Source organism: Sphaerodactylus townsendi, linkage group LG07 (assembly GCF_021028975.2).
Source record: "Sphaerodactylus townsendi isolate TG3544 linkage group LG07, MPM_Stown_v2.3, whole genome shotgun sequence".
NCBI classification, from domain to species: Eukaryota; Metazoa; Chordata; class Lepidosauria; order Squamata; family Sphaerodactylidae; genus Sphaerodactylus; species Sphaerodactylus townsendi.
In genome coordinates, this window is record NC_059431.1 from 120,664,430 (window position 1) to 120,685,824 (window position 21,395).

The 21,395-nt window shown below is 44.5% G+C and overlaps 1 protein-coding gene across 1 annotated transcript in view; it reads right to left on the reverse strand.

The window, feature by feature from the left end:
• Nucleotides 1–21,395, reverse strand: part of LRMDA (leucine rich melanocyte differentiation associated) — a 1,147,950-nt gene that overhangs the window by 1,112,083 nt on the left and 14,472 nt on the right. The window lies entirely within an intron of this gene.

Sequence of the window (21,395 nt, forward strand, 5' to 3'; positions counted from 1 at the left end):
TTCATCAATCTAACCCTAAAATATAATAAGGGCAAGAAATTGGTGAAGCAATTTCAATATTTCAAAAACAGATGCAAATCAACAGAAGAAAAACAAGCTGCTGCGAGCCTTGTTTGTGTTGGGACGATTCTGTGTCTGCCTGATAATGAATGAGCTGGTAATAAATAGGAATCCTATTCTGCAAAAGTATATCCCACCCCCACCCCTACCCCCAGTTCCATCTTATAAAGCTAATTATGCCGACGCAACATAACATTTTCCTAAATGCCTTATAAACTGATCCAGTTACTCAGGAAAAAAAAATTGTTTTTAAATAGATGTGATGGATGCAAGCTGAAACATTCAAATTTCAATTCTGGCACCAATTCCCAGACCCCTTTCCCTAGTAATTTAAGGACTTCCTCGAGATAGTTTTTCATATTCTTTTAAACTGACATTTTATCTTGCTACAGTATCTCCACAGAATGAGCATGCTCTAAAACAATGACAGCCATTCTCTGCCTGTCATCTTTCATTCTGGCAAAGACAGATGTCTTCCGCTGGCTTATGCCAATAATAGAGCCGACAGAAAAAAAACAACAGAGACTACCTGCCTCTGATGTAAAGGCACCAATTCACATTTCTGACACTCATTTGTCAATTAACAGATTTCTCCCATTGTTGACACCTGGGACTTAAAAGATCTGGGCTCGAAAGTGATGAATTAAAAAAGACAGATGAGTATGCTATGAGCTGCAAAGTAATACTATAATGTGCTTTAGATAGGAATATCAACTGACACCCCTGACAGGCCGTACATGGTTTTATTTCATTTTCCACTGTATCTCAGCTCCATACTTTGTCTTCTTTGTTCTCTTCTCATCAAGCTCCTAACATCTCATTCTGACAGCCAGAGACATTTAAGGCACTTTCGTTTCAAATGCAAGTTAGCGTACTTGATTTGTCATTAAAATGCAAAACGATTTGCCAGTCGCAGGTAAAATGTAGGTAAGCTTAAAAGGTTGTATCTGCAAAGTAGAAAAGCCGAAAGTGGCTGCCGGCTGCTCGGTTAACTCTTTCGCTTGCCGCACTTCGCTTGTCACATCTCTTCAGCTTTTCGCCGGCCTTTGAGGGATCCTTCAGCTGCTGATGGTGTCTCCTCCCTTCCCCTGATCTATCTTTGGATTGTACCATCCGATGGGGTCTGGTCACTTCCTTTGGGGAAGGATTTATCGTCACATGGGCCATCCACACCCATATTTATATTTGGAATTTTATTAAGAGATTACACTTAGTTAGGCCTCGCTGCTTTTATAGATTTTTATAGATTTTATTTAATTTATGATGGTTTTATGACTGTATTCACTGATTATTCTGTACTCACTATATGTTGTAATCACTGAGCCCCCTCGGGGACAGGGCGGTATAAAAGCTGAAAGTATAAATAAATAAATAAATAAAAAAGGGGAAGAACCACAGTGCCACGGAAAAAGAGTGCAGCTTCCAAGCGAAGAAGAAGAAGAGTTGGATTTATATCCCCCCTTTCTCTCCTAAAGGAGATTCAAAGGTGCTTACAAACTCCTTTCCCTTCCCCCCTCACAACAAACACCCTGGGAGGTAGGTGGGGCTGAGAGAGCTCCGTAGAGCTGTGACTAGCCCAAGGTCACCCAGCTGGCATCTGTAGGAGTGTACAGGCTAATCTGAATTCCCCAGATAAGCCTCCACAGGTCAGGCAGCAGAGCGGGGAAACAAACCCGGTTCCTCCAGATTAGAGTACACCTGCTCTTTAACCACTACACCACTGCATACTGCTGATGCCCCCTCCTCTCCTCCCCCCCCCCTTCTATTTTAACAACTGGGGCCCTACTGTTTAATTATTGGACGCCATCTATTGTTGCTGTTGTAGTTTGACATGTTTTATGATTGGACGCTGTATTTTAACGTGCACCGTCACCATTGTACGATGTGTGCTTTTCTTTTTCTGTGGTAAACCGCCCTGAGCCCTCTGGGGAGGGCGGTATATAAGTTCAACAATAAATAAATAAATAAATAAATAAATAAATAAATAAATAAATAAATAAATAAATAAATAAAATGAAAACCGTAGGGTAGGACAGGATCAGAAGAAAGGTCACCGCAACTCCATGCCTTGAGCCTGCAAACACCAAGAATTGGCATCTGGAGCCTCTGTCAGGGGTCCCCAACCTTTCTGAGCCCAAGGGCAACTGGACAACCCCCTAGAATAGCTGCCACAAGAGGTACGGCAAAAGCCAAAATGGAGGCCACAGGAGGAAGAGCCAAACAGAACTTCCAGAGAGGATGGAAAGCCGGGCGTTTACCAGTCTCCCTGATCCTCCAACCGCTGCTTCTTGCCACAACCATAGAAAGCCCTCTTAGTTGAATGAAGGCAACTAACAACAAGCCCTGCCTTACCCACCTCACAGGGTGTTTGTTGTGGGGGTGGGTGGGTGGGAGATCGTAAGCCCCTTTGAGTATCCTTACAGGAGAGGAGGGGGGGTACAAATCCAAACTCCTCTTCTTCACCTTAGAATGGCCTGCCCACTTTCTGAAAAGCTGGGTGGATGCCAAGGGAAGTACCGCCAGGTACCTATGGGGTTTCTGGCAGAAGTAGGTACACTCGTGAAATACAACTCCATCAATTACTCTTAGTCACTCTAGCTTAATAGAACCTCCATGTGCAAAGGCAGAATGTCTCCAAATACTGTGGGACAAGCCAAAAGCAAAAAGCTTGTTACCTTCATGGGATGCTTGCAGGTGCTCCCTTTTGGAAACAGAACGCTGGTCTAGACAGACCTTTTAATTGTTCTTTCTGACCTCTGAATCCCACACTATTGCTTCACTAATGAAACAAATGTTTAATTTTCCAGCAAGTTTTTAAAAAACCAGGTTGTCCCAAGGACCTTCATTATTATTGTTATTTCTGGAGGACTGCCATGTTGTTCAGCACTAGAACAGCTAGCTCAGGGGTCTGCCACCTGCGGCTCTCCAGACGTTCATGGACTACAATTCCCATCAGCACCCGCCAGCATGACCAATTTGGCCATGCTGGCGGGTGCTGATGGGAATTGTAGTCCATAAACATCTGGAGAGCCGCAGGTTGCAGACCCCTGAGCTAGATTAAGTCCAGGAGCTCCTGAGACACCAACGAGATTTAAAGGGTGTCAGCTTTTGAGATTTATTTAATTATCTAATTATTTAATATTTATATTTATAATTATAATAATAAAATAATATATATGAAATATATATACAATAATATATATACAATAATATAATATAATATATATATATATTATAATATATATAAAATAATATGTTATATATATTATATATATACATATAATATAAAATAATATATAAATATGTATATAAAATAATAATTATAATAATAAAAATATTGTATATTATTTATATTATATTATATATTATATATATTATATATTATTAATTATATATAACATATATATTATTTTATTAAATATATATAATATATTAATTTTATATATATATATGTGTGTGTGTGTGTGTGTATAATATATATGTGTGTGTGTATATATAATATATATGTGTGTGTGTGTATATATATATATAATATATTATATATATGTGTGTGTATGTGTGTGTGTGTGTATATATATATATAATATATATGTGTGTGTGTGTGTGTATAATTAAAACCAATTATAACCAAAGCTTACATTAATTATAAAATGTAAGAAAACAATTAAAACATTGGAAAGGAAAGAGAGGTCACTGAGGGAATGCCAAGTGAAACTACAGTGTTCATCTGCTGACAGAAGACGGCAGCAGAGGGGGAGACGTGAATCTCCATGGGGAGAGAGTTTCAGTGCTACTACTGAGAAGGCCCTGTCATTTGCTTAACCTCAGAAGGTGAGACACCTGAAGCAGGCCTCTGAAGATGACTGCACTGGCCAGGTAGGTTCATAAGGAAGTAGGCAATCCTTCATGAATGTCTCATGTGATACCAAGCAATTGCTGTTTCTGTGAGCAGAATTTTCATTTCCTGCCTGTCCATGCATCTTCTGCAAATCTGAAGTGTTCTGATTCTAAACAAGCCATTATATGAGCCACTTCATTTGCTGGGTTGTGCTTGCCTGCTCAGCAGCCAGAGGCAAAGTTTTACTTGTACCCGCTGGCGAGGAGGATGCAGAGACAAAGATTCAGGAATCTCTACAATAGAGACATTTCTTGCAGATTTCAGGGGAGGAAACAGATGCAGATGCTAATGATGTAAATCGCTTTGGGTCCCCACTGGTGAGAAAAGCGGGGGATAAATGAAGTAAGTAAATAAATAAAACCATGCTGATCCTTTCCCAGTGGGGTTTGATCTTCTATGTTCAATTATTTTATCCTGACATGTTTTCAAGCACTTTACATATGATATGGATTGGGCTAATTGCTGCCCACACCACCCTTTTTAAAAATGAATCAGGATTACACTGGCTATCTTCCAATAAGGAGGCGTACATCACCCCACACCCTTGAATATTGCTAGTAACATGCTTAAAACAGCTCTAGAGGTTTGGAGATCCTCTGACTAGATCGTCCATAGTTTTTTGTGCTTTTTTAAAGTTAAGTAATCATATCCAGTTAGAATTTGGACTGTGGCACTAGGTAATTTAGTGCAATCTGTATTGGCCACTCCAGTTGCTTTTAAGCTTTATTTTTATTTTAAACCCAGGGGGCGGGGGGGGGGGTTAAACCCACTTTACCTCCTAAACGCAAACTACATCTATATGTGTATTTAAACTGAGTTGTATGACTGATGTTTCTGTGGCGTTTTTCATAATATTTCATTTATATTGTAAGCACCCTCGAGTTCTACAAGAGAGAAAGACAGCTAACAAATATTTCAAATAAATAAATACATGCAAAGCAGTGGCGTAGGAGGTTAAGAGCTTGTGTATCTAATCTGGAGGAACCGGGTTTGATTCCCAGCTCTGCCGCCTGAGTGGTGGAGGTTTATCTGGGGAATTCAGATTAGCCTGTGCACTCCCACACACGCCAGCTGGGTGACCTTGGGCTAGTCACAGCTTTTCGGAGCTCTCTCAGCCCCACCCACCTCACAGGGTGTTTGTTGTGAGGGGGGAAGGGCAAGGGGATTGTCAGCCCCTTTGAGTCTCCTACAGGAGAGAAAGGGGGGATATAAATCCAAACTCTTCTTCTCTTCTTCTTCTTCTAAATGCAGAACTTCAAACCACCTGCTTTCTAAATACTCTTTTGACTGGGATTCTAGAGGGCAGATGCTCCAGCCCGCTAAAGCCAAAATATTCAAATCCAGCAGCACTTGGGAGACAAACAAGATGTTCAGAGTATGTGCCTTCTAAAGTCAACACTCCTTTCCTCAGATACAAGTGGAAATGGAGATTTCCAAATCTTTCAATCTCAGTCAAAAGGGATGTCGTAAAGAATGCTGGTAAAGGATGCAAAATTACAACGACTTAATGTATGAAGGTATCAGCACGTTCTAGTCCAAGTTCACTTGGCCTAATGCAGGCCAGACCCGAGCCTCAAAAGCTTATACCCCCAACTTTGTTAGTCTTTAGCAGACCCTGAACATTCCTATTTCCTAAATATGGTTTTCCTCACATTTCTTTTGGTAGGGAGTTGATATCTGCCATAGAGCAGCATAGAAGGCATTAGATTGAATCTGGCCAGTGTTAAAGCTCTTCTTAATTTAGGGTTGGTGATCCACTGTAAATAGTTGGCCATGTGTCCTTGTTCAATTGGAATAAGCAGGGTCAGGGGGGAACACGTTTTCCTCGCAGCTGTTATCATATCCCGATACTCTTGTTCTAATAGCTTAGTTTTCAAGCAGCTATATGCTTCTGATAGGGAAAGAGGGACTAACGACTCTAATGAAAAGCCAAGAGTGTTGATTTTTCCCTCAACTAGTTTCAGCCACCTAGAATTTGCATAGTCGGAAAGCATGAGGTGTAACAAACTGGAGTGATCCTGCAAATAGTGGATACGTAGCCAGTATCTGACAGTTCTCAGCCAGGCCATCGTGGCATATGATATTTGCCCGAGTTCTAAACATAGGGCTGCATACGAAGCACAATTTGGTAAGCCCATAATTTTGTGGAAGAAACGGGACTGGGCTGTGTTTATATTTTTGTTTATAGCTCCGATCCAAATAGGTGCTCCATAGAGGAGCTGAGAGCCGCATTTAGCATTGAACACCTTCAATGCGGATGGTATATACTGGTGGCCCACAGTGAAAAAGAAACGCTGAATTGCTAGGGCACTGTTATTAGCTGCAGCTAACAACAGTAGGGAGTTGAGAAGGGCATTCACGGAAGACGCCACACACACGCAAGACGGGTTCATAACACTGGCAGAGACCGTGGCAAACCAGAGCAGCCTCCTCCGCGTTGCCAAAATAAAACTGAAATAAGAACAGCGAAAACACAAAATTGTGGCTCAGCCACTGATTGACCAAGTAATGGAAACAAACCACAAAAATTCGAGCTGAAAACTCTCCTGGTTGTCAGTCTCCCCTCTCTGAAAAAAGACCGAAACTTGAGTTACAAATCTGCATCAACTATGACCTGGATGACAGCATAATTACTATATATGCATGTCTAATCTGACACACTGGCTCCTCAGTCGAGGGGAAAAACTGCACTGGCCTTTGATGCTGTCACGATAATCAGGTTTCCCCAATTTTTTCTGCTAGGGGAGGAGTTTCACTGTGTGACAGTATTTGGCACCCATTTCTGAAGAGTGACATCAAAGTGAAGTTCTTTTGAGCAAGCACGGCTAGTGGGGAAAGAAAGAAAGAAAGAAAGAAAGAAAGAAAGAAAGAAAGAAAGAAAGAAAGAAAGAAAGAAAGAAAGAAAGAAAGAAAGAAAGAAAGAAAGAGAGAGAGAAAGAAAGAGAGAAAGAAAGAGAGAGAGAGAGAGAAAGAGAGAAAGAGAGAAAGAGAGAAAGAGAGAGAAAAAGAGAAAGAAAAAGAGAGAAAGAAAGAGAGAGAGAGAGAGAAGAAAGAAAGAAAGAAAGAAAGAAAGAAAGAAAGAAAGAAAGAAAGAAAGAAAGAAAGAAAGAAAGAAAGAAAGAAAGAAAGAAAGAAAGAAAGAAAGAAAGAAAGAAAGAAAGAAAGAAAGAAAGACAGACAGACAGACAGACAGACAGACAGACAGACAGACAGACAGACAGACAGACAGACAGAAAGAGAGAGGAGACGATTGTGCAGCTGAATTGGCCATGATAACATCACTCTTTCCCCATTTCAGTGGCAAAACAGAGATGTCCACCACACCAAGGAGAGAAGTTTGAGGAAAACAGAATAGAAGAAAAGAGGTTCAAGTCAAAACATCAGCTCCTAGTCTTCTTCCAGCCAACAGCTTGCCACTTCCTAATACTGCGAGAGATTATTTTAGAGAAAGGGTGGGTGGGTGGGTGGGTGAGCCAGGACCACTTTTTTTGATAGTGCAAACTTGGTAGATGAAGGGAATGCTGTGGATGTAGCAAACCTTGATTCTAGTAAGGCCTTTGACGAGGTGCCCCATAATAGTCTTGTGAGTAAACTGGAAAGACGTGGACTAGACAATGCAACTGTTTGTAATTGTTGTCTGGCCGAACACAAGGAATGTTCATCAATGGCTCATTTTCTTCCTGGAGAGAAGCAAGTAGAGGAGTGCCACATGGTTCTGTCCTGCGCCCAGTGCTATTCATTATTTTTATCAATGACTTGGATAATGAAATAGAGGACATATTAATCAGATTTGAAGATGATACCAAATTAAGAGGGGCAGGTAATACTCTGGAGGACAGGGGCAGGATTCAAAATAACCAGGGCAGATTAGAGAGCTGGGCCAAAATAACAAAATGAATTTCAACAGAGATAAATATAAAATTCTTCACTCAGGCAGAAAAAATGAAAAGCACAGATATAGGATAGGTGACACCTGGCTTGACAGCATTACCTGTGAAAGGGATCTGGGAGTCTTAGTAGACCACAAATTGCCACAGCCCTGCCCAGGAATGCCCCACCCCCGGAATGCCCCGCCCAGCCCCATTGGCGCTACGCCACAGTTTGAATCCCACCACCATGGGAACCTGTTACTAAAATTTTTGGATCCCACCACTGGTATAGTGTCTAGATCAAGGTAAGTAATTGTACCACTCTATTCTCCATTGGTCAGATCTCACCTACAGTACTATGTTCAGTTCTGGGCACCGCAATTTAAGAAGGATATTGACAAGCTGGAACATGTCCAGAGGAGGGCAACCAAAATGATAAAAGGTCTAGAATCCATACCCTACGAAGAGAGACTTAGGGAGCTGGGGATGTTTAGTCTGGAGAAACAAAGATTACTGGGGGAAATGATCACTATGTTTAAATATTTGAAGGGATGTCACGTCAAAGAGGGAGCAAGCTTGTTTTCCGCTGCCTCAGAGACTAGGACACGGAGTAGTGGATTCAAGGTGCAGGAAAAGAGATTCCACCTAAACATTAGGAAGAACTTCCTGACCGTCAGGGCTGTTCGACAGTGGCATTCACTGCCTCGGAGAGTGGTGGAGTCTTCTTTGGAGGTTTTTAAACATAGGCTAGATCAGGGGTAGGGAACCTGCGGCTCTCCAGATGTTCAGGAACTACAATTCCCATCAGCCCCTACCAGCATGGCCAATTGGCCATGCTGACAGAGGCTGATGGGAATTGTAGTTCCTGAACATCTGGAGAGCCGCAGGTTCCCTACCCCTGGGCTAGATGAACATATGTCGGGAGTGCTTTGATCGTGTGTATCTGCATGGCAGGGGGTTGGACTTGATGGTCCTTGTGGTCTCTTCCAACTCTACGATTCTATGATTGCTGCCAGAACAGTCAAAGATCAGCATATTTATGTAAATATAGCTCCTAGCTGAAAACCAGAGAGACCATATGTGCCCAACAGAACAGCCAGATTCTACTGCAGACCAAGACAGCTGCCCTTGGAAACTTGTGTGCCCAAGTACCTTTACACACACAGGGCAACTGATTTTCCTAAACTCTAGACCAGGGGTTTTCAAACTATGGCCCTCCAGATGTTCATGGACTACAGTTCCCATCAGCCCCAGCCAGCATGGCCAAGTGGTAGGGCTCATGGGAATTGCAGTCTATGAACATCTGGAGGGCCATAGTTTGAAGACCCCTGCTCTAGACGTAAGCCCATCACCCTCACAAAGCACAGCCCTGGGTAGCTTTTTATATTTAGGAAGGTCTTGTGGAGGGGGAAGTTGATTAGCTCCTGGGCATGCACAGAAAACTGCACCCAGCCCTTTCTGTTAGGGTTGCAAAATGTGGGTTCGGAAATTCCTGGAGATTTAGAGGTGGAGCCTTGGGAGAGCAGGGGACAACGCCGCGAAGACGAAGGCCGCCCCCCAAAGCAGCCATTTTGAGCAGGGGCACTCATCTCTTTCTCTCAACCACTAGGTCCGCTAGGAGGACGAGTACTCAGATGTTATGGACTACAATTCCCATCAGCCACTGCCAGCATGGCCAATTGGCAGGGGCTGATGGGAACTGTAGTCCATAACATCTGGAGTGCCAAAGGTTCGCCACCACTGCACTAGGTGGATATGTGACTCAGAGTGAAATATTCTGTAACTTTTTATGCTCCGTGCCAGTAAAGGTGGCAGAGTTGATGATGCTCTCCAGGACTCGCCTGCAGGTTGGCATCTCAACTTTTAATTCCAGGTTTCTATGTCAGGTCAACTGAACACAGTGGATGTTTACAATATCATCTGTACACATTTACACACACACGAATAATTTGGTTATAACTTGTTAAAACTTTCGTCTTGAAGCCAGCACTGCGTTCAGTTTGAAGTCATGCATCTAAACAATGATTCAGAAAGAAGAGAGAAAAACATGGTACATCAAGACCAGGAAGAAGGAATGTATTTGGTAGGAATTAGGAATTTACCCATATCAATATAGTTCTTACAACAGGGATCAGGAGAATTCTTACAGTCTGGAAGTGATGTCACTTCCTCCCGAAATTACACCATTCCCAAACCTCCCAGCATTTTTCTGGTGCAGGGCTTGGAACTCTAAACATAACACAGATCACAAAAAGGACAATTCAAGAGAGAGGAATTTACAGAACAAATTAAATGCTACACAGCTATGTTGCCAGTAACTGTCAGAAGAGCATCTCATTTGAGTAGTGAACTTTAGAAGAGTACCTTCTACCAGCAATGTTCGAAACACGGGACTAAGCTCTAAGATTTCTTCAATTATGTTGTTTTGGGTACAAAGTGAAGTCCAAATACACCCAGTTTCTGTGAACCCCCTAAGCTGCCATGGTTAAATAATTACAACAATTTAGCAATATACCCACAACCTGTATGTAAGGAAAAAAAGGATAAATCTTCTATGTTGTCTTCTTAAGCAGAACTGATCAAATGCACGGTGCACCACATTGGATGACTCAGTTTGGTCCAAAATAAAGTTTAAAGTAGGTTTTGAAAAAATGTGAAGTTTTTTTTCCCTTTCCTTGCTAAGATTCAGTCCTTCCCATCCCCCAGCTTATAGTTAAGGGGGCAAAGAAACCCAGAACGGCTTTGAAACCAAATGCACCATTTGTAAGCGCCAATTTCCCAGGGAAAAACGGGTACAACTGCCAGTTGCAAGAAACAGAACAAGATAAATCAATTAGCTTGCTAATTTCTTCCCCCTCTCATTTATTTAGCTCTGCTCTGTATTTGTCATAATTGACTGTAATTATGTTAATTACTAACTCCAGAATAATTACTGTATTTGTCATTTAGCACACTGTGTACCCAAAGCAAATCTGGCAATTGTCGGGCATCAAAAAAACGAATGCAACCAATCTCCGGGAGAGGGGGGGGGGGTTCGCTCTCGAAAACCGGCTGCTATACCTTTTAGCAACTGAAAGGGCAAAGGAGAAATTTCATGCAATGCTAGTCTGAGGCGCTGGTTCATTAAGGATATTAATTTTCTGATAACTACACATTTAAGCATGACACATCAGAGAGTACCTACAGGATTTAGCAATTATTAATGCGTGACAGTTTCAAATGCTAAGTGAATCAATTAAACACCCAGCATTCACAATGTGAGAAGAGATAACTGCTTCGTAACTGCCTAAGACTACAATTTTCACATGACAAAAAAAAGGGGGCCATTCAGGCTCCTTCAAACCCTGACAGGTCAAAAAAGAAGTTTCAAACAAAAGCCCCTTCCAACAGTCATCGCTCCCTCCTTACTTGTCAGATCAAGTTTGCAAGTGTCTCTGCTGAAATGGCATCGCCAAGCCAGCTGACACAAGGCGATTTTTCATGTCTTGTCAAAGAAAATCTTTTATTCTATTTGCTCCGCATTAACATGTTACATTTATTGATCAAGCCCTTTCTGCAGCCGCAGCGGGGCGCGGGGCTCTTATGCCTAAGGGGGGCTTTGATGTCCCGGTGACATTCGAGACCGAATAATGCACATACTAAATGGATTTCATGCAGAAATGTGTTTGTGCATGACAGCTACATTAATAACAGCCTCTCACACTGATAAATATGCAATTGCTACTATTAAGACTTACCCAATTACGGCAAAAAATATGCCCAGCACCTGATAAAATGTGCCCATAAAGAAAAGTTTTAACAGTGCGTTTTTGTCTTATGCGCTAAAGGTTGTGAAGACTCCTCTTGAGGAATAACGCGAGAAAGCCTGGCTTTTTCTTAAAACTCTCTTGTCTTCTGCTGTGCCCTCATTTTGCTTTGTACTGTCACAAGGATGGAAGTAGCTGTACTCCACAAACATCCTAAGCGAGCAATGGCGAACCTTTTCAAGACCGAGTGCCCAAACTGCCACCCAAAACCCACTTATTTATTGCAACCCAAAACCCACTCATTTATCACAAAGTTCCAACACAGCAATTTAACCTGAATACTGAGGTTTTAGTTTAGAAAAAACGGTTGGCTCCGAGGCATGCATTACTCGGGAGTAAGCTTGGTGGTAGTCGGTGGCTTTGCTTTGAAGCAACTCTTCCAACGGGTGAATCACGCCCCTAGGAAGGTTCACTCAGAAGCAAGCCCCATTGCCAGCAACCGAGCTTACTCCCAGGTAAAGGATCACACTTTAGTTCTTCGCATGAAAATCAGTGGGGTTTAACAGCACTTATCAGGGTTACCTACACTGCTTCCCCAAAACTAAGTCTTAGGTTTAATGCTAATAATCGAGCCCAGCGGCCCAGGCCAGCCTAGATGTTTGCACGTGCCCACAGAGAGGGCTCTGAGTGCCACCTCTGGCACCCATGCCATAGGTTCGCCACCACTGTCCTAAGCCATTCTTCCCTAACAGTAGCCCTGTTAAATCAGGCCACGGGTCCATATAGCCCACCATTCTGTTTTCCCACCATGGCCATTCAAATGATTCCGGGATTTCCACAAACCAGGCATGGAAGCGGTCACTCACCAGTCGGGAGCTAGGCAGAGCAAGCGCTTTACACATCCATTCGGCTGCCCATCAGTTACCAAGCTCAATTCAGGGCCTTGGCTAGCACATACAAAGCCACCTTTCCACCTACGTCCCGCCACGACAATATTGCTCATTTAAGCAACATCTTCTGCAGGCACCATCCTACAGATGGGCAAGACCAGCTGTGCACATACCTCTCCTGTAATGGGCTAAAAAACAGCCTGCCTTGGGTGGTCAGGAAGGCTCCCATGCTCCTGAAATTTTGCAAACTATGTAAGAATTGCTCAGGAGGGCATTTGCAGCAAACAAAGAGGGTCATGTTACAATAAATTGGGCCAGAAAATGCCACGGTCTGAATTGTTTAATATGGCATCTCTATTACTTATCATTTGTTCAGATGACAGCTCTGTTTCAAATTTTTGCAATTCCTAGTCCTGTTACATTGCTTATTAGACGTATCATCCTGCAGACTACACTGATTTATATTGCGTAACCCACCTTGAGATGCAAAGAAAAAAGCAAGCTGTAAATAATATAAATAAAACAAAATGAATACTTGTACTTATTACAGTCACCTGAGTGGAATGAGCAATGTCCATCGCCCATTTTAAACACTCCAGAGAACTATTCTGAGAATAATGGAAGCCCTGTACAGGATCAGTCGGGTATTATTATTATTATTATTATTATTATTATTATTATTATTATTATTATTATTATTAAGACTTTTATACCGCCCTATCCCCGAGGGGCTCCAGGCGGTGTACAACAATAAACATAATATAACATAGGATGGTTAAACCTTTAAAAGCAGCGATAAAACAATAAAAGCTGGATCTGATAAATACAATACAATAAATACTAGCATAAATATAAATGGCGTCCAGCAACTCCGTATTCAAAATCCTCTCCCCAGGAGGGAGGAATGGCGAGTCCCGTAGAATGACAAACGGCCCAGGTGTAAAGGGCCAGGGAAAGGGGAAGGGGAAGGGGGCACCATCAGTGGCCGGTTCCTCCAAAGGCCCGGCAGAACAGCTCCGTCTTGCAGGCCCTGCGGAACTCACTAAGGTCCCGCAGGGCCCGGACAGTTGGAGGGAGAGCGTTCCACCAGGCCGGGGCCAGAGCCGTAAAGGCCCTGGCCCGCGTGGAGGCCAGCCACATCACCGAGGTCAGGTCAGGGCGTGAGTGCGGGGAGGGACATGGACATCAAATTAGCCTCCCCTCTCAGCAGAGCTGAGCTGACAAAAGGAGGAGGGAGGGGCGTTTCTGTTCTCTTGCGCTTCCTCATTCTAGCCCCTCCCCCCAACTTGCGTGGTTGTTCTTCCATGTTGGTGCTGTGTCCCCATGAATGATCCTCCCAGGGACAGAGAGAAGGAGGCCAAACCCTGTGGGTGCAGATAGTAAGAAACAAGGCAGTGTTTTGTGGACCATTCAGCAAATGTACATAAATGGCTCATGGCCCCTATACATCAACTCTACACAGAGAAGAGCTTCCCCTGTCCCCAACAATCTTCACGACATTCTTTCCAATGACGACAGGGTACACTTTTAGCTGAAAATAACCAAGGGAGGACTACACCAAGCACTGAGTACACACGTCTTAGCCATCCCAGAATGCTCGATGTGGGAAGATTAGGATTGTTCTGGTACATACTAACACAGTGATGGCAAACCTCTTCGAGACCGAGTGCCCAAATTGCAACCCCAAACCCACTTATTTATCGCAAAGTGCCCACACGGCAATTCAACCTGAATGCTGAGGTTTTAGTTTAGAAAAAACAGTTGGCTCCGAGGGAGGGGTGCGTTACTCGGGAGTAAACTTGGTGGTAGTTGTTGGCTTTGCTTTGAAGCAACCATGCAACTCTTCGAGCGGGTCAGTCACGACTCAGAAGCAAGCCCCATTGCCAGCAACCGAGCTTACTCCCAGGTAAAGGAGTAATTTCACCTTTAGTTCTTCGCATGAAAATCAGTGGGGTTTAACAGCGCTTAACAGGGTTACCTACACTGCTTCCCCAAAACCAGGTCTTAGGTTTAATGCTAATAATTGAGCCCAGAGGCCCAGGCCAGCCTAGATGTGTGGGGGGGGGGGATGCGCGTGCCCACAGAGAGGGCTCTGAGTGCCACCTCTGGCACCCGTGCCATAGGTTCGCCACCGCTGTACTAACAGATATGTGCCACACAGTGCCAAACACAGGAGCAATTCCTTCAAATCTGGGCATAATGCTTCCTTATACTGACCTTATGGTGGTCCCAACGCCGGCCGCTAAAAAGTCCTGGCTCGACCTCTTTGCCTCTTTCTTTCAGTGCCATCTCTTACGGTACAGTTTCGACCACAGCCTCACACTTTCTTCAAACACTTCCTACTGTCAGCTGGCAATCAGATTCCATTAGCCAAGATCTGCAGTTCTCGGGCTGCAGCGGAGATCCAAAGATCTACTCAGTGAGGGAATTCTCCGCTCCCCTCCCAACACCGCCCGTCTTTCCCCCGTCTTTCAACAGCCCAGCGTCATGTCACTGACAGTTTTTGAAAGGCCCAACAGGTTAAAAAAAAACATGAAAGGGCTGCTGAGAGACACAAGACCAAAGACACCTCTGGCACAGGGAACGAGAAGGACACATAACTGACAGCTCTTGCAACTCCGCGGTTTCAGGAGCACAAAGGATCCTCAGGATCGCATTAACTGTTTCGCTTGTATTCAGGGGCAGGGGGTGCTTGAAGATCTCACCTCCCCTGCCATCAGAGTTGCCAGCCCCAACCCCCTTGAGTGCCCCACCCTTCTGGCACCATTCAGCCAGCCAGCAGGGGAAGGCAAACGTGGTCCAAGATCCGCAGTGGGCCCAACGCAACGACTGCTTCTGACACGCACAGGGAGCGATGTCACCGCGCTGTCATCACAGAGATATTCCACTATTTGGGCAAACGTCTGTCGCAAAAATGGCTTCTAGTGCAGATTTTGGCCCAGCCTTCCCCCAGCCATTGGTGACGTGATGGCATCACTTCTGCTACATGCTGGAAATGACATCATAGCGTTTCAGCCACGGCAGACCTCAGACGACACTTGTTACCTAAAAGAGCCCCCCTGCTGGTTGCAAGAAGGTGTCTGGCAACCCTATATGCTCCCAGGACCATGCCTGTCAGTACCTTGATGTCTTGCAGTGTGTGATTTGCAAAGGTTTCCCTGTTTCCCTCTTCCTTTCCTGGCAATCTCCGGCGCCAGCACATCTTCAAAGAGGTGTGAAAGGTTCCCAGGTTCTTTGAAGCTTTGTAGTGTCATTGTAGTAGAAACTGTAGTGGGCATTTGGTGTGGGGTGAAACTGGGGGGGGGGGTTAAAGGATATAGGTCGTGGATCTGAGCTCTCTAGCTCAGATCCTGCTTTGCATTGTTACTCTTCGTATCACCTGGAATAAACTGCTTTTGGACTTTCCTACGGTCTCTGTTATTTCCACGTTCGAGAGTCTGACATATGCCATGTATTCAGGGCCGCCAACTTCAGATTTGAGGGAGGACTCCAGCAGGGTATGATGCTATACAAGTATGATGCTACCCCAGAAAGTCAACGACCGGAAGAAGTATGCCTATCCTACCCCATCTCAACCTCTTCTGACTTCTACATCAAGTTCCTCTAATCATCACTTGGCCCATATAGAACACCAAATGGAATATGACATTGATCTCCGTGGTAGCACAACTCTAAATGCAGAAAGATTTGAGCCCCCAAAATATAAATCATGGGCCCAAGAACTACTAGAACTTACTCCACTCATCTACTCGCAAAATAACAACCTCATAGACGGGGAGGAAGATTCCACTGGAACAACTGTTTCTCAGAATTGTATTACATCTGATTCTGCAACGTTAACTCATAATGTCCCAGAAACCTCTGGGCAGTCGTATGTAAATGGATCTGTGTTTTTTGATACTGGTAATTCTCTTGACCAAATAGTACACGAAGATTGACTATCTAATCCTACCCTCAGGCTCCATTCCACAAAGATACGATTACTTTCTTGGAATATTGCAGGGTGGGAAAACAAATGCCTGGATTTAGACTTTTTAAACTATATAAAATCATTTGATTGTATACTTTTGCAGGAAACATGGTTGCTAAGAGATGCTACACAAGCCACCCTCCAAAGCAGCCATTTTCTCCACAGAACGGAGGACTGTCATCTGAAGATCAGCTATAATTCTTAGAGATCTTTAGCCCTCACCTGGAGGCTGGCAACCCTACATCGTACTGATGAGTACTATATATAATTTCACCCCTCGCAATGTGCATCAAAACATTCAACCTGCTCAGCCATCTCTTCTCTCCTATTTTTTTTAAAGAGGCAAATGTGTCAGGAGAGCGTCAACGTAATTCATTTCAGCTACTTTCCATTGAAAGTGAGGTCTGTTTATTTCCACAGGAATAATTAAACTGACGGACTCATGGGGCTTCTGACAGTAATTTCACCTTATATTTTTCTACTCAAAAATTTCCAGAAACCGTGATTAATCAGAGACTTACTATCTTCGCAGTAATTGCATTAGAAGTGAATTGATCATTCCTAGATGACTTGAACCCTAGAAGACCTTCATGATAACAAATATCCTAAGCTGATAGAACTATCACTGCTCAGTCATATATTTCTATCAAGATCGTCTCAAAGGGCATTAATCAGATATCGGCTCATGAGTTTGCATCTTCAGGATTTGGACGACAGGGTCTCACTTGACCAAAAGACAAATAAACAAAAATTATGTAGGCCTAAACAAGAAGCACATAGAAGTTAGAACTACAGATAAAACTATGTTTTACTTAACATTATCTCTTAACAAAACAGCAACATTCCAAAAAAAGGACCCGGACAACCTTCTGCAACCAACACAAAGCAACTCACGGTGCCTCAAAGTCTAATAAATATGTTGTGGTCTTGGCTTTTGACAGTTGGGGTGATTTTCTTAGACCTATGAAATATGACATTCAGTTGCCGGAAATCCATTCATACGTGTAACCCCTCTTTCCTAGGCTTGATCTGCCCAGGCAATCAGCAAAAAACTTGGGTTTGAGTGTTTCCCCGATGTTTGGAAAGGCACATGTTTTGTTTGTTCAACCGCTTGCTCTGTGCCTCTCTAGCATCTCCACCTCCGCTGTCTCTGCCCCCCCCCCCCCAACTCGGGCAGCAGCCACCCGGAGCACAGGCACCAGGCCCACCAGCCAAGTCCTCCTTGCTTGCCTTGATGCGGCCACGTCATGCCCAGTGACCCAGGCTGCCTAGATGTGTTGGGGGGGGGGGGGCAAATCAATCAATCAATCAATCAATCACAACAACCACCACCTGCTGAGGTTATTTTGTCATGTCTTTCATATGAAAGAACTACAATCACACATGATGCTCACTTTTAATATATTTGACCTCCCCCCCACATGACGAACTCTGTGCACTAGTGCCATAGGTTCGTCACCATAAGAACATAAGAACATAAGAACTAGCCAGCTGGATCAGACCAGAGTCCATCTAGTCCAGCTCTCTGCTACTCGCAGTGGCCCACCAGGTGCCTTTGGGAGCTCACGTGCAGGATGTGAACGCAATGGCCTTCTGCGGCTGTTGTTCCCGAGCACCTGGACTGTTAAGGCATTTGCGGTCTCAGATCAAGGAGGATCAAGATTGGTAGCCATAAATCGACTTCTCCTCCATAAATCTGTCCAAGCCCCTTTTAAAGCTATCCAGTACTGACCTACTATCTGATAATTTCAACTGGAAATGCCAGGGATCGAACCTGGGAACTTCTGCGGGCAAAGTAGATGCTCTACCACTGAGCCACAGCTTAGGATTCTGCTGGATTGTTACTCCTCATAAGACAGCACTGTTAGCCTCCTTACTCTTCATCGATCAGCCCAAGCTTAGGCTTAACACTGCGAGGGCTTACCCTCTGTAAAGGATTATTTATTTGTTTGTTTGTTTGTTTGTTTGTTTGTTTATCAAATTTATAAACAGCCCACCCCCGAAGGGCTCCGGGCGGTGTACACTGGGCCAAACATACAATGGCCAAACCAACAATACACCAACTAAAATAAATTAGAGCAAGTTAAAACAATTTACAAAATTCATAAAACTAGCAGCATCAATGCAATATACATAACAGTAAGATTATAAAATGTGTGTGGCGCCCGATCCCAAGGCCGAGCGGGGGTAGCAGTGTCAAAGATGTTATACTGGGCGTGCCAATGATGAAATGGCACGCAACATAGGGGCATCCCGGAGGGGGGGTCCGCGGCCGGCCTCACCAAAAGCCCGGTGGAACAAAACTGTTTTACAGGCCCTGCGGAATTCTCCAAGGTCCCGCAGGGCCCGCACATCTGATGGAAGGGTGTTCCACCAGGCAGGGGCCAGGGCCGTAAAAGCCCTGGCCCGGGTAGAGGCCAGTCGCATCATGGAGGGGCCAGGGACCACCAGTAAGTTGGCCTCTGCCGACCATAGAGGCCTACTTGGGACATATGGGGTGAGACGGTCACGAAGGTATGAGGGTCCCAGACCGCGAAGGGCCTTGAAGGTTAATACCAACACCTTGAAAGTGACCCAGAATTCCACTGGGAGCCAGTGCAGGCGGCGCAACACGGGGGTGATATGCTCACGAAAAGAACCACCCACCAAAAGTCACGCCGCCGTGTTCTGGACCAGTTTCAGTTCCTGGATCAGTCGCAAGGGGAGGCCTGCGTAGAGCGAGTTACAATAGTCTAGCCTGGAGGTGACGGTTGCATGGATTCATCTTATTTATGATTCATCTTATTTTGACAACCCACAACAAGTTGGGAATGGTCCACATCCATTCTAATCAGATCTTGTCGTTATCTGTGTGCTGCAAAGAAACAAAACCTTCACCTTGGACAGCCTAACTGTCCGGCCTCACTTTGGAATAAGCTTTCCGTGCATCGGGCCAGCCTCTCTTCCATTTGGCTCATGCGGTGTGTGGAGCATTCTGGCTCACAAAAGCTTGCGCCACAGTCTTTGCTCTCTGTCGAACTCCTCTGGACTCTTTGTTGTTTGGTGGCTACAATACACTGTGTGCTGTGGGTTTTCCAGGCTGTGCGGAAGTTTTTGCTCCTAACATTTCGCCTGCATCCTACATGGAGTAAATTAAACCTTAGCAAGAGGGGACCGGGGAGGAATCACACTGCATCTGCTTTGTTGCAACCTGCTTTCCTGTCGTCAGAACTTGATTCTTCAACACAATTCTTCCACAGCTCACGAATCATCTTCAAGGTGTGGGTACTAACCTTTAAGGCCTTACGCGGCCTGGGACCCTCGTATCTTCGGGACCGCATTACCCCATATGTCCCCACTCAGCCTCTGGTGGTTCCTGGCCCCTCAATGATGCAGCTGGCCTCCAGTCGGGCCAGGGGGGTCTTGGTGAATTCCGCAGGGCCTGTAAGACTGAGTTGTTCCACAGCGCTTTTGGAGTGCCCAGCCACTGATCGAGGCGCCCCTTCTATTCCTCCGGTTTTGGAGTCCCCCTGTCATCTAGGGGACCCACTTTTGTTCTGTTTTCCCCTCCTTGGGAGGGTTTAATTGGGGTTATTGCTGCCGCCATTTTTACTGAATCTACCGCTGTGTTTTAAATTCTTAAATTTAAATTATTTTAATCTAATGGGGTTTTTGTCTGTATCTATTGTATGTAGAATCTGTGCTGTGCACCGCCCAAAGCCCTCCGGGGGTTGGGCGGTATAAAAATCCAATCAATCAATCAATCAATCAATCAATAATCCATGCTTCTATCAACTAACTCATCACCCACTGACTGTATCCAAGTCAAGCCTTCATACTTTGTCACTTCTATGTTTTCTGTACTGCCCGGTAACATTAGTGCTCTGTCTGTAGACTCTATTAAATCCCTGCGGGATTTGCCTCAGTTCAGCAGGCCCTGTACGACTGAGATGTTCTACTGGGCCTATAGTTGAGGATGGTGATGGTTCAATTTAGCTGCACCCTCCTCCTGTCCCCCCCCCTTCTTTTCCCTTCCTTTCCCATCTTTTCACATCCTCCCTGATTATTCTCCTCATTATTGATAATAGTTTTGTGGGGGTGCCATCTTTTTATATTTGGTAAGCGTTCACTTATTAAACCATACATTTATACAGAGTACTCCTTTTAAACGTACATTGTAAACGTTGTTAGCCACCCTGAGCCGAACTCCACTCGGGAAAGGGCAGGATAAAAATGAAAGAAACATAGTCCATATTTAAGAGACAATCCCCTCGTAGTTCTCCTGCACAAATTCCACTGAAAACGAGCAAGAGCGACACAAGAACATGTCTATGTTACAGCTCCTACTCATTTCCAGGCAGGGGAATACTCCCTAGGAATCACTTCCCAAGTCTGTAGACAAATAGTCAGGTATTTGTTCATCATTTGTGCTACTTTTATCAAGACGAATGTAGCACAGCTGTATGTATCACTATGTGCCAGGAACAATGGAATGCCCTGCAGTGGCTAGCGGCCAAATAAGACCTGATGAGTGAGTAATTACGGGCCACAGCAACTGTAGCAAAACACTGTGGTGGGATTCCCTGGGTGGCGCGGCGCTGTCATTGAAATGCCTCCAAAGTCCCTCGAAGACACTGCTGAAATGGCAAATTCTGGCAGCCATAAAGGAAAATTCCATTCCATCTACAGAGGAAGGATAAATGTAGCTTACACCAAAACAATCGGGGGGAGGGGGGCTCAGCCAACAGTGGACCTTGTGACAACCCCCTGAAGGAACCAGGGATGAACACATAAGTATTCATAAGAACATAAGAACAAGCCAGCTGGATCAGACCAGAGTTCATCTAGTCCAGCTCTCTGCTACTCGCAGTGGCCCACCAGGTGCCTTTGGGAGCTCACCTGCAGGAGGTGAAAGCAATGGCCTTCTGCGGCTGTTGCTCCCACGCACCTGGACTGTTAAGGCATTTGCAATCTCAGATCAAA